This window comes from Peromyscus maniculatus, chromosome 19, assembly GCF_049852395.1.
Source record: "Peromyscus maniculatus bairdii isolate BWxNUB_F1_BW_parent chromosome 19, HU_Pman_BW_mat_3.1, whole genome shotgun sequence".
Lineage (NCBI taxonomy): Eukaryota > Metazoa > Chordata > Mammalia > Rodentia > Cricetidae > Peromyscus > Peromyscus maniculatus.
This window is the reverse complement of record NC_134870.1, coordinates 40048575-40063256: the sequence shown is the minus strand read 5'-3', so window position 1 is coordinate 40063256 and position 14682 is coordinate 40048575.

The window sequence follows — 14682 nt, the reverse complement described above, 5'->3', positions numbered from 1 at the left end:
CCTGCCTCTGCATCACAAGTGCTGGGACTGAAGGTATGTGCCACCACATCTGACTATGATGTCACTTTTTTTTAACAACTGAATAATGCTCCATTGTGGAAAAGTGCCACATTTTCTTTATTCTTTTTTCAGCTGAGGGACACCTAGCTTGTTTCCAGTTTCTGGCTATTATGAATAAAGCTGTATTAAATGTAGTTGAGCAAGTGTCCTTGTGGTAGGATGGAGCATCCCATATGCCCCAAGTGATATACCTGGATCTGGAGGTAGGCAGTTCCCTTCTTTCTGAAGAACCACCATACTGATTTCCATAGTGGCTGTATACTATGGATATTGCTCTGTACAAATAAAATGCTGATTTGCCAGTAGCTAGGCAGGAATTATAGGTGGGACAAGCAGAGAAGAGAATTCTGGGAACAGGAAGGCTGAGTCAGGAGATGCTGCCAGCCGCTGTCATGAGTACCAACATGTAAGATACTGGTAAGCTACAAGCCATGTGGCAAGGTATAGATTTCTAGAAATGGGTTAATTTAAGATGTAAGAACTAGACAGCGGGAAGCCTGAGCCATTAGGCCAAATAGTTTAAATAATATAAGAGTCTGTGTGTTTATTTTATAAGTGGGCTGCAGGACTGCCGGGCTTGGAGGGAGCTGGAGAGAAAAACTCCAGCTACAGCTGTACAAGTTTGCACTCCCACCAGCAGTGGTGGAGTCTTCTCCCCTTGCTCTATATCCCTGCTGGAAAGAGCTGTCACTTGTGTTATTGAACTTAATCATCTTGACAGGTGTAAGATGGAATCTCCAAGTGATTCACATTTCTCTGATGGCTAAAGGTGTTGAACTTTTTTTTTTAAACTGGTTTCTTAGCCATTTGAGGTTCCTCTATTGAGAAGTCTTTGTTTAGGTCTGTACCCTATTTTTTAAAATTGGGTTATTTGCTTGTTTGATATCGAATTTCTTGAGTTTTTTATGTATTTTGAAAGAATCTTGCATTTAGTTAAATCCTTTTTCTGCATTCATTCAGAGGACCACATGTTTCTAGTCTTAATTCTATTTATGTGCTAAATTTATTTCTGTACATTGACCCATCCTTGCATCCCTTGAGCAAAGCCAAGTTGGTTAAGGTAAATGGCCTTTAAAAAGTGTTGGTGGAATTAGGTTGTTGCTATTTTACATTGGATATTTGTATATATCATCAAGGTATTGGTCTTTAGTTTTGTGTGTATGTCTATATTGCTGTGTGTGTGTGTGCGTGTATGTGTGTATAGTATTCAAACATGCTTTATGGTTAGTGTGATATTAGCTTAATAGAATGCGTTTGAAAGTGTTTCTTTGCTTTCATATTTTGTAACAGTTTGAGAAAAACTGATAAAAGTTGTTTGTAATCTGATCAAAGTGCAGCGAATCCATAGGGATATGCACACTTCTTCATTTAAAGACTTATGTACCAATCTGACTGTTTGTCATTTGTCTTTTTGGGTATTTATGTTATATTGGTTCCATTTTGGTGAGTAATATATGCTTGCTAATTCACTAACCTACATTCAATTTCCCAGTTTAATAGAATATAATTTTAACAATTTTTCTTAAAAACATTCTTCTGGCCGGGCGGTGGTGGCACACACCTTTAATCCCAGCACTTGGGAGGCAGAGGCAGGCGGATCTCTGTGAGTTCGAGGCCAGCCTGGACTACCAAGTGAGTTCCAGGAAAAGGTGCAAAGCTACACAGAGAAACCCTGTCTCGAAAAACCAAAAAAAAAAAAAAAACAAAAAAAAACAAAAAAAAAAAAAAAACATTCTTCTGGATTTAGTTGTGTTGTAAAAATCTGCCTTTTTGTTTCTAGTCTTAGACTTTTTCTGTTTCTTGGGTTTAGTTTGGTAAAGGATATATCAACATTTTTGTATTTCCACATAACTAGATTTTTGTTTCTTTGATCTTTTCTGTTCTTTTGGCTTCTACTTAATTTATTACTGTTATGGTAATTACTATTTGTCCAAAGCTTTTTCTTTTGTGCCACCAGCCAGCTCCCAAATCAATACACAGAAACTTAGTCTTAGTTTTGAATGCTTGGCCTTCGCTCTTTTCTTCCTAGCTCTTATAACTTAACCTGTTTCTCTTTTATTTACATTTTGCCTCAGGGATTTTTACCTTTTCTTACTTTCTTACTGTTCCCATGTCAGGCTGCCTGACAGATGCTTGGATTCTGGCCCTGGGCATGTCTCTCATTCTCTCCTCTTTCTCATTCTTCCTTTATCTTCTTCTCTTTCTTGAGCCTAGATTTCTCCAGTTAATTATCTCTGCCTGCTAACCCCACCTATCTTTTCTCTCCCTAGCTATTGGCCATTCAGATTTCTCTTAGACCAATCAGGTGCCTTAGAAAGGCAAGGTAAAACAGAAGCAACATATCTTTATGTAACTAAACACACATCCTTACATTGTTAAATGCAGCATAAAGAAGAGTCACACCTTTACACAGTTTAAGTAATATTCTACAGCATAAACAAATGTAACACATCTTGGTCTAGTTAAAATGATATCCCTCAACATTTCCCCTTTTTTTCTAACTGAAAATAAAGGTTTTTAACATAGTAAGACTATACACAATAAGAGCACATATCAAGAAAGAATTACATTTATAATATCCAGTCCATTTACATTTGACAAATTTGTATGTTACCTTTGAAAGTTTGTGTGCTTTCAGAGCAAGGGGACCAGACACCAATGAAATGTCTATTCCAGGTGACCCAGCCTCTCAGAGTGCCTCTGTTGTAGTTTCCTCAGAGTTCTGCATCCAGAACAGCTTCCAGGCTATTCTTTATTATTATATTTATTATTATTATTATTATTATTATTATTATTATTGTTGTTGTTGTTGTTGTTGTTATTATTATTTCACTCTATTTATCCTATCTTGATTAATCCAAAGCTCTATACCTAATTTACATTGTAGCATAACTAAGGAACACTATAACTATAATTATCTAATCTTCAGCTTCATCAAAGACCCCAGAAGGATATAATATTACCTGAGTAAACAGGAAGTGCAGTGCAAGCCACTTTCAAACCTATAGAAATGATAGACATCTGGCTGCCTGGACAGTCACCCAAATTTCCTCTGCAATATTGAAGCATCCACCTTCAACCTACAGGCCTAGAATATCTGGCAGACTCTTCTATGAATCAGGAATTTTGATTCCTGTCCCGCCTTATCTTGCAATGTTCAACAGTCTTTTTTCTTTGTATCCTGTTGTCCAGTCTGTACAGCATACTGTCAACAGTCAAGGCAAGAACAGTTTATCTCCCAAATGAGTAGCTTTTGCCACAGTGAAAGCAAACTCTGTATGGAGTTTCTTTGATGCCCATCACTTCTCTGAAGTAAATTGGTGCTGCCAGGAGCAGACATGTCTCACTGTTATGAAAAGCCTCAGGTTATTAAACATCTTAAATGCTGTATCCTGTAGGTCCTTGAAGTATTTGAAGACCATCTATCTATCTAAAATATATCCGTTTAACCTTGAAAACATAACTAATATGGCAACAATTTTGATGATTCTGGATGACTAACTACTAACCTGAATTTCTTAATTATACATTACATTTTTAAATGAGCTGCAAAAGCACAATATCACAAACAATGGTAGAAACATATGTACAGTATAAGAAAATTACTTTAAAATTGTATCAGTATACCAAAGTCCACACCAGTGTAAAGTATTTGAGATTAATAGTGTCTTTTTATCCTATATTCTTATATGCCCACTAAATGATGACAAACATCCATACTCCCAAATAACCAAAAACCACCCACCCCCACCTCTTGTCAATATGAGCATTGTGTACTCTAGACAGTTTCCTGTTGTCTGTGGGTGAAGGCAACTTTTTAGGGAGCCTGAAAAAAAACTGAAATAATAGTCAATTCCTAGGAAAAGTAGCCAGAACATTTGTGGTCCAGTCTCCGTGCAATGGGAACTTACAAGGTTTATTTGCAGTCCTACCTATAGTCTGCAGCCAGCAGCCTGGAACCACTTTTGGATGCAGAACTCTGAGGAAACTACAACAGAAGCACTCTGAGAGGCTGGATCACCTGGAATAGACATTTTCATTGGCATCTTGTCCCCTTGCTCTGAAAACACACAAACTTTCAAAGGTAACATACATATCTGTATTAATATAAGGATGTACTGTGAGTTGTACACAAGCCTGCCAAAGATGATTTTTTTGTTTTATATTTGAGTAGGTAAAATATACATCACCTGCCTTTTAGTTTTTCTAGGTTTATTTGTTTTTTGTCTATAGCCAAGATTTTCATGGGGTCCTCCTCCCTGACCAAACCTGATTTCTATCAACCTTGAAAGAATCCACAGCCGTTCATTTCCTGTGGAAACAAAAGCATAACCTCTTCCCCAGAGCAATACTTATTTTGATTTCCGTTTTAAGGTTAAAGCATTCTTAAAATATCTAGACTGGTTTATTTTAGCAGTCCCTCTTTCAATCCTATGTCTCTCAGCACCTGTCATTTGGTCATTAGCATTCAAAAAATTCAATGACAACACAATACCACTCAGGAGCCAGATTCCCTATGTATTTCCCATCTCTACACGGCTTCTTCTTTTTTTTATTACTTTACTTCTCTCTTTGAAGACTTTATTATTATTTAACTATTTTTCTATTACTGTCTACACCATTTCTCTTTTCTTTCTTAAGCCTACAAACATTTTTAAACACACTGGAATATGTGTAGAGGTTTTTCCATCTGAACCTGCTTCACTGCACACCTCTTTTTGTCTGCATGAGCAAAATCTCAGGTCTGTGAGTGATGAACCCTGTAGGCCTGACTGAGAGCTGCGTTATTTTTAACCGGAAACTACATTTAATCCCCCAAGCTATGGGATGCCAGTGCTTCTGTGGCAGCAGGCATCCCTACCCAGAAGGCTGTTTCCACTTAATGTGCTGGTACAGCAGAGTTTCACAAAAGAGTTGTATCTGTTCTTTCTTTTGCTTTCTCTCTCTCTCTCTCTCTCTCTCTCTCTCTCTCTCTCTCTCTCTCTCTCTCTCTCTCTCTCTCTCTCTCTTTCTCAGCTTTCTCCATAGTCTTTACTTGAGACCATTTTGAAATAATGTGTAATTAACATTTTAGGTTCCATGTTTTCAGATCAGAACAAAGTGAATTTGGTGGTGGCCACCTTGGAAAGATTCTTATGAATGTTTTACAGATGAGGAACCTTAGCATGATCATGAATAAGCCCAGACCATGAATTCTAAGCCATTCCATCACCTCTTATGAGGAGGTGCAAGGGTGGAAAGTTTCCCTGTGGCTTTTTGGAAGTTCTTGGTAGGAGAACTCTGTGTTCATGGCTATATGTCTCTTATTCTCAGATACTTCACTCAGCAGAGTGAGAAAGGCAGGAGGGAGCAAGCTTGGCCAGGCCATCTAACTCTGCAGCTGGGTGCAGATCTGAAGCTAGGAAGTAAGACAAGAGAAACTGTCCATCCTGGAGAAAATGATTCACTATAGATGAGCAATTATAAATCTTTCTGAGCTGTTGCTCTTCATGGGTATAACTCATGTTTTTCTCCATGGTGGAGGTTTTTCCTAGCTTATAACCCTCTAATGTCAAAGGGAATATTTCAAGTTGTCTGATACTTCATAAAACACATCCTGAAAATATTCTGAAAGATTATTTTCTTCCCCCACAGGGGTGAACATGCCTCTTTGTTATCTCCTTCATTTGTAGCACATGCCAAGTTTGACAGAGTGTAATGACAAAGGTCATATAAAGCATTATAAAAGAAATTCCATACAGTGTATAGGTTATGTATCAATCTTTTGCTTAAGCTTTCAAAGAGTTTCAAAACAACCAAAAGATTTCCTTTCCTTTTACTAAAATGATTTCCTAGATCTTGGGGATTGCCCGGCTGTCAAAAAATAAAGAATGACCTATGTGTTTCCATTTCTAAAGACATATTGACTCCACATACATGCTGCTCAGTAGTAATATTTGGATTATAAAATACAGAGCAGAGTTGAATTAAAAAGAAGATTCAGTTTAGTTAGGTCACGGGTAACATGATTCTCAGTAATAATATTGATTTAAGAGAAAACATTCCATATTCAGAAATATTAAATTTTAAAATACAGGGATAAGGTACAGTTCATGGTAGAGTGCTTGCTGAGTATGCACAAGGCCATGAGTTGCACCTACCTTTATCCAAACACACACACATGTGAGCAAGCAATCTTTAAAGAGATTAATTTTTCACATCCCCTTTATTTGCTATTTTTACCTATTTATAACAAATTACAACAGATTTAGGGCTTGAGCCAACACAGCTACATTAGTTCACAGTTTGTAAAGGTCAGACATTAGTGCCAGGTTGGATGGGTCTTATGCTCAAGTTCTCAAGTTGTCAGCCAGTGCTAGGAGGCATCTGGACTTCTGGAGCTTGCAGTCTTAGAAATTCACATTGTTGTTGGCAGAATTCATTTCCTTGCAGCTGTTGGATTCATGGAGACTCTGTCTCCAAGGCCAGCAGGACATTGCACATCACTTTCTTTTAAAAAGGTTTAGCTGATTAGGTCAGCCCTACCTGCAATAATCTCTATATGGATTAATTAGATACCAACACATTAGTGACCTAATCATGGAAATGATACCCTGTCACATTTCCAAGTCCTGCCCACATTCAAGAGCAAGGTGTTACAGAGGACATGTGCACCACAGGATGGAGAATCTTAGAATTCTGCACACCATACTATTTGAGTCACATTTTTTTAAAAAAATACTTCTTTAAAAGTGACTAAATAAGTGAAAAGGAAGTTATTTGGAACTTTAAGCTTTTCCAATGTCATTTATCCACTGCCATAACTATTTTCACCCAAAGCAATGAACTCAAAATATGATCAGTAAGTCTAAGTTCATTTCCACCTGATCTGCCTAGTACTTCCATTATCCACCCGTGAACCACAGATAATATTCAAAGCATTTCCTTGGAAGGCTGGTTTCCCCAGAGAGTGATGAGAAGCCTTGTAGCAAGCTCAGGTCTGTGGTTAACACATACTAACTAATCAACTCATTCTTTGAGTTATCTGGTACATAACATGCTTCTGACCCTGTCACCTATAAATAATGATCTTTGACCCACAGGAAAAAAAAAACTGAAACAAAACAAAAATCAGAGTAGAATGGCTTTTCTTCATGAAGACAATAATGCCATGTCTCCATGGAAATCCCCTGTTGAATCTTTTCATTGCATTTCCAATATTTTCTGTGACTGCTAGTGGTATACAAACACGGTGTTGTGACATAAGAAGTCTTTTTACTCCTTTCCATTCATTCAGCCAATACAGACTGAAAGGTGAGCAATCACCTGTTGTCTATGTTGACCTCTCAGTCTTCTTCCTTATGTCACGGTCAATTTACATTAGCTTTTGTCCATTTTCCACACTCTCCTCCACTTGCCTAATTAATTTCTTTTTGCGGCCAGTACTTCATAATGTGATGACTCGAACTTACGTCAGAGTAAGCCTCAGTTTCCTGCTGCCAGCATGCTGTTGAGAGGCATTTTCAATTGTTCCAGGCTTACTGAACTACACAGTGTCTCCAGAGGTCAACATCAGCATAATCTAATGTGCTCCCCGACTGCAACATCAACTCGCAAAGATGAGATCCAGCAGAATTCCAGGAGCCAGAGTGAGAGCACCTGCTGGCGGACTGCTGTGCCTGAACACCTAAAGGAATGATGGAATTAAAAAGTGCTGCATTCAGCTCACATAATGAAGATAAAAATGATAATTACCCTGGTGGTAACATGAATTAGTCAACTAAATCTTTGTTGTGCTGAGATGTTCTAGCAATAGACTTTGAGCTTTTTAATCTGCTGGGGTTTTGTCATTTTAAGAAATGAAAGGTAGTGGAGAATTTTTTTTCCAAACGAAGACAAATTGATATAATTTTACCCATAGAAATTTCAGCACATGTAGAACTAGAGTATTAGGCACAGCCCCAAATAAAATTCAGTACAATGATGAGCTCTGTGGCTGGCTGATTACAGCTACTCTAGCTCCGCTATAGGAAGAGGGTATGGTGTGTTCATTATGGTGAGCTGGCATTGTGAAAATGGCCCTCTTCAATTTAGACATTGTGTGGTCTTCTACATAAATGTTACTCTAAACTTGTAAATAGGAGGTGGACTTTCAATTGGGGCTATTTATAGGGCCTGCCCACTGTATCAGTTGAGGAGTTTGTGTTAAGTGAGCTGTTGAGGAATACATGCTTTGGTACACTGGCGGCTTAAATTCTAGGTCATCACACAGAAGCTGGCAGGCACCTCAATATAGTTAAAGAAGTTCTCAGAACTTGTAAGATATTAGTGTGAGTCCAAGTACATAATGGCTTACGATTTCAGAAAATCAAACTGAAGTGTTATTAGAAAATTATTTGGATAGGTTAATAAAAGTATGATAAGTAATGCCTTCACATTAAAAATTCACTAGTTTCTATTAGTTGAAGTGAACAATAAGTTTTAGGACGTTATTATAAATGTGTTTCAGGTGTATCTTTTGGTCATATTCATCCAAGTTCTTCCCCTATCCTTAACTTCCCTTGGAATCAAACTGATCTCCTGTAGACCCCTTCTGCTTTAATGTCTTAATTTATTTACATCTGGGTTTCATATATGAAAGGAAACATGCGTGTATTTGTTGTCATTTCCCCCCCCCCCGGCTTACTTTAATTATCTTCATTCCCATTCATGTTTCCTCAAATGACTTAGTTTTATTCCTTTTTATGACTGAATAATGTTCCACTGTATATTCAAATGCCTTTTCTTTTTTAAAATCTTTTAAAAAAATTTTATTTTATGTGCATTAGTGTTTTGCCATGGGTTTTGGGTCTCCTGGAACTGGTGTCACAGACAGTCTTGAGCTGCCATGTGGGTGCTGGGAACTGAACTCAGGCCCTTTGGAAGAGTAGTCAGTGCTCTCAACCACTGAGACATATCTCCAGCCCCAAACTCTTCTATATGCATCCATTTGTTGTTGGACCCTGAGGTTAAGTCCATGAGGTGACATTCATGACATTCCTGTGCTACGGCCTTCCTTGGTATTTTGGTATTTGTAGATGTCATGCACATACTTCAGTGGCATATGACTTTTAGAAATCTAACTATTGTCAATGAAACCTCTCATATAATATATTTTGTAGGGCTAAATGTAATTAATTTGCCATGTTATATATATATACCTGAGGACGAAATATTATCTTAATTTGTTATTCTGAATATTTCTGTAAGTTGTAAATCTATGTGATTTCTTTCATGGTTAAAGTCTACACTCTGAATATCTATCCTACCAGAAGAATATTCTCATGTTCTGCTACTCACTGATTATTTACTTTTCTTGTATTTCTAGGCTTCATTAAAATTATTGATAATCCTGAATATTGACATTGATCATTGAGTTCCAAGATCACTATTTCCCACTTATATTCTTGTTCCATATAATTGTAAAACAAGTAAAATATTATTTCTTGACTATTTTATGGCTTAACATAAGTGTTCAAAATAGATGTTATTTTATGATGAATGATTTTATTGGTTTTATTAATTACTCTGGTAAAGCAGAAAATAGAAAGTAATAATTATTTCTAATGTTCATGTCTCAGGAATAATATTATCAAAATGAGATATTCTCTATGGAGAGTAAAAAAGATATTAGAATGCTATTTTTAGCCTACAAAATAGGAAAATGTGTTTGTCAACTAATCAGGTGATTTGAGGTTAATATTCAAAATATATATGAACCCCCCAAAATAATAGGATATAGAAAATGACCTGGTTATAAATGGACAAAATTGGGAAACAATGTTGGTGGGAATGCAAATGTATCCAGCCATTCTGCAGTATGAATGTTTCTAAAATGCTAAAAGTATTTTAGTAAAAACAACTGGATAATCTTATTTCTGAGTACCTGTCCAAAACAATATGTCACCAAGACATGAACAGTGCCCTATCAGTTACAGCATTACTCACTGAAGTCAAGTCATGTAAACAATCTTAATGTCAAGATCAAATGAATGAATAAAGAAATCATAGTCCGTGGGTCACAGTAGAATGCTATTCAGCCACAGAAAGAAGGAAATGGTGTTATTTGTGACATCGTAGATCAAACCGGAGGATGTTATACCAGGGAAATAAACCATCTGTTGAAAAACAAACACTGCATGATTTTATACTACACATTGAATATAAAATGCCAACCTCAGAAGCAGAGATGAGACTGTTGGGTGCCAGTGGCTGAGACTGGCAGTACTGTTGGTAGGGATTGGATGGATAAATGTTGGTAAATGGGCTTGTCTGAAACGCAGCTTCAGAAGTGACACTTTCTCTTATATTACCCTTCTTTTGGAAGGTCAGTTGGAGGAATTAGGAAAACAGGAACTGTAGGAAGTTTCCATCTAAACTTCGTGTATATTTTTTCCTCATTCTATAGTTTGTTTTTATTTTTCACAAGTTCTGACAGTTTCTTGAACAATTTTTTTCTTTGATGGTCTGAGATCTTGCACCTGGATCCAAAAACATGAATATGGATGCATAGGCCCATAAAGTCTGTAAAAAACTGATTTATCCTGAGATCGCTTGTTTAGAATTTGTTTTGTGAGATTACAGAACATAGCATGATCAAATGTTTTAAATACTAGAAACAATCAAGGATATCTCCAAGCTTATGAAGTCTCAATCTTATATAAGATGAAAAGCATCTCTTAAATAAAATTACAAATATGCATAAATATGAAAGAATATGTATTAAGGATAATAAAATAATTTATAACAAGTTTTCAACTCTGAAAATCTTACAAATTGTAGAATGGGGCTGGATAGATAGCAGAGAGATTAAAAAGCAATTAATTATCTTGCAGAGGACTGAGTTCTATTCCCACCATCCCTAGCAGGTGGCTCATAACCACCTATAAATGCAGCTCCAGGGGCTCCAATGCCTGCTTCTTGCCTCTGCAGGTATCCACATACATGTTCATGCATGTGAGCAAACACACACACACACACACACACACACACACACACATCTTTTAAAAACAACCTTTAAAAACAATAACAAAAATAGATGAAAGCTATCACATTTCAACCAAATAATGTCTATGTGCTAGTTCCTCCTTGTTTCTGCTTCAAACTTGACTACTACTTTAGGTGAACATTATTTAACACTTTTTTTCCAGATTTTAGAGAGATGATGTGATTTTTATTAAATTTGTCTTTACATTGTTTTACAATTTTTAATTTTTCTCTACAGCTTCATAATTCCCTATTCTAATGACATGTAAATGTATTATTGCTATCAAATATCAGAAGGTGTCTCCAAAGCTTCTTTTGTCATGGATATCCTCACTGGGGGGATTTCTTAGAGCATAGATTCTTATGGTTTGCAATTCAATCATTTCCTCTGTAACCTACATTCTCCCAGGGACAGCTTCAGTAAGATGTGCTAATTGTACTGTGGGATTTCTGTTTCAAGATTTTCCGTTTCAACAATAAAATGTGCAAATGCAGTTACTTTGGAAGTAACCCTGGCACCCATACCTCCTGCAGGGCATCTACTCATAATTCAAATATCTGTATCTAGAAATAGAGAGTAGAGGTAGAGACAGATATGAGCGGTCTACACGTACAGAACTAAATCAACTTCAGTTGTTTCCAGCCTAACTCCTGCTCAGTCTTATTTTTCTTTTCCTAGTGCTATGATAAAATACCCTGACAGAAACAAGTAGAGGAAGAAAAGATTTCTGCATTGGGGTCGTAGAGGGACATGGTCTACTATGAGAGGAAGGAATGACAGGAGGCGGGCCAGGCTTGGTAGCAGGAGCAGGAGACTGATTGGCCACGAACTACTCACACTCAGGAAACAGAGGGCAAGCAGGAAGCAGATAATAAAGTATCTAGGCCTGTCCCTAAAGACTCATTTCCTCCAGTGAGGCTTTACTATAAAGTGTTCCGTAATCTTGCTAAAGAGCAACATCAGCAAGCACCAAGAGGAACATTTCACTTGCACCACAGGGCCACTAAAAATATGGCTCTACACAGGAAGTGTGTTAAAGGGGGAGATGACATACAAGGGACAGCAATCTTTACTAATTTTGGTTAAAATGCCCTGCTTTTTTACATCTTACATATTGTGAGAAAGGACCCCTACAAGGAAGACTTTGACCTTTAAGTTTTCATTAGCATGTGGGCTAAGTCCCATCTGAGGTAGATGCTAAAAGGCAGACGTAATAGTCTATGTTGTGATATCAGAAAACCATTACAAGCCAGTGGTAAATGCCACAGAAGAGTGAAAGATGGTTGTTAGCATTGGCATCTAAATCATCAGATGTCCCAAGAATCTACGAGATGAACCTTCAGGGTCAAAGCCAGTTTAATGCTGCAATTTGCAAACTCAATAACTTCCTTTGCAACTTTGCAGTAATCTTCATAGTTTTACATGATAGCTATTTACAATGTTTATTACTTGGAGCAGGAGCAAAGGAAGGGTTATTCTTTTATTTTCAACTAAATTTCAGTTATTATTGAACCTCTAAATTTCCTGTCAGCTGAGCTTTTTAATTATTTTTATTTCATTTGCCATTAAAATGAAACTTAATATCTCACTTTTATTTCCATAGTTTATGTTTTCTTTCATTTGAATTTAAGTGCCTCAAAGGAATGGGCAATGTTTTTTTTTTTTTTGTTCTTCCCTTCTTTCTTTATTTTTTGTTTACTATCTCCAGTGCTGACCTTATACTGGTCACTCAATAAATACTTCCATCCTAGTAGCACTAATGCATGGATGTTACTTTTCACTTTCCCTTCAAATATATCTTATGACTTCATTTAACCATTTGTTTACTTTGAACATTGAACATTTTTTAAAATCATACTCAGCTTAGAATGTTTGGAAGGAATAAAAGTGCCAGCAGTTTAAAGGTTGTGGAATTATGGTGATCTTTTTTTAAAAATAGTTTTCCTATGATTTAGCTTTGTCAGCCTGTTTCATCAAGTTCAAGCTTGTGCATAAACACAAATTGAATAAAGCTAAAATTACTCCTCTTAGCCAGAATTTTTTATTTTAGTTATGTTTAGAGCATTTGTAACCTTCATCAGTTTCTTCTAATGTTTGGAGTTTGCCTCTAAGTTTCTCAATTAAATGGGAAAAAATATTTCACAAGTATTTTGTTTCTCTGTTTATCATGGCTAATACATATTAGACAATATGTATTCTGGGTGACTTGAGAAGATTTTATTGCCATCTTCGCATTTTCTCTTTCCCTGATTGTTTGATGAGGTTGTGGCATGATTTTTATTCTAATTAGTGCTTATTTTGTTCATTATACACTTTTTTGTGTGTGTGACTTAACTTACCTTGGCATGGTTGCACATGCCTATAATCTCATAACTGTAACAAATCAAAGAGAATTATAATTTTGAGGTAAGTCTGAACAATATAGTGAGTTTGAATCTAGCTAACCCTGTGTTTTCTGTTAGTTTAATAATACATATAAATATATGCCTATGTGTATATACATAAATTAAATAAAATTCTACCATTATGAGTGCTAATGTCTGCCACAATAGCTAAGGACTAGATAACAAAAAACCCAGTTCCAGAGCATGGGAGACATCCCTTCATATTGTTGGTCAGGGAGGTCCAAGAGGGTCTCAAAACAATATGTATTATTGCCATTGCCCTTATTTGCCTCAACAGACTTAAAGGTAAGAAGGTATTGCTAAAGACACCATGTACTTCATACACAGGACTTAGAAGAATTGATCTAGAACTGACTTAGAAGGTTCCTACTTGAAGACTGACTTGCCTCGTGGTATCAGAATTTGCTATGCAAGCTGTCAAGGGAAAACAAAAACAACTGAAAGTCTTACCCAGCTGCCAAGCCTATGAACCACAACAAAGAACAAAGTAGAAAGATATACCCAAACAGTGGTACTTATGTATTGGGGGTAACCAACAACTAACTAATTAGACTTAAGGTCTGCTCAGTAGCATGGAATTTACACCTGGTACAGGAAACCTAGCCAACTACCCATGGGCTGGTCATGGACCTTAGAGGAGAACCTCAACAGCCACTTCCCTAACCCAGTATAATTCCCACCTGTATTAGAAATGCACACATAGCTTTAAATCTATCTTCCCACCACTTATCAAAGAAACCACTTTTGCATCATTACGGAAAGCCATAATTGGTAAGAATGTCAACAACAGCTGACCATGGGGTGAACAGCTCCAATGGAAACACCTACAACACAGCCACTACACCTAAGGCTCAGAGAACATTGTGGAAGAAGGAATAGAATGCTTATAAGGACCAGAGGAACATGGTAAGACAAATTGCTAAACGATCTTATTAATACAAACCTGGAGTCAGATATTGGGGTAATAACTAAGAGATCAAGAAAACAGAAAGAAGCCAGCTACGTTCTTACCACTTGGAAATCTTCAGCCAAAGAGACCTACTTCCTGTATACCAATGCCTATATGCCTTTCTGTTCTGCATCTCACTTCCTCTCTCTGCCCAGATACATCACTTTCTGTCTGTCTATACAAACCTTCAGACCTCTATGGTTAGTGCTGAGATTATAGGCACGTGTCACCATGCCTGGCTTTGTTCCCCAGTGTGGCTTTGA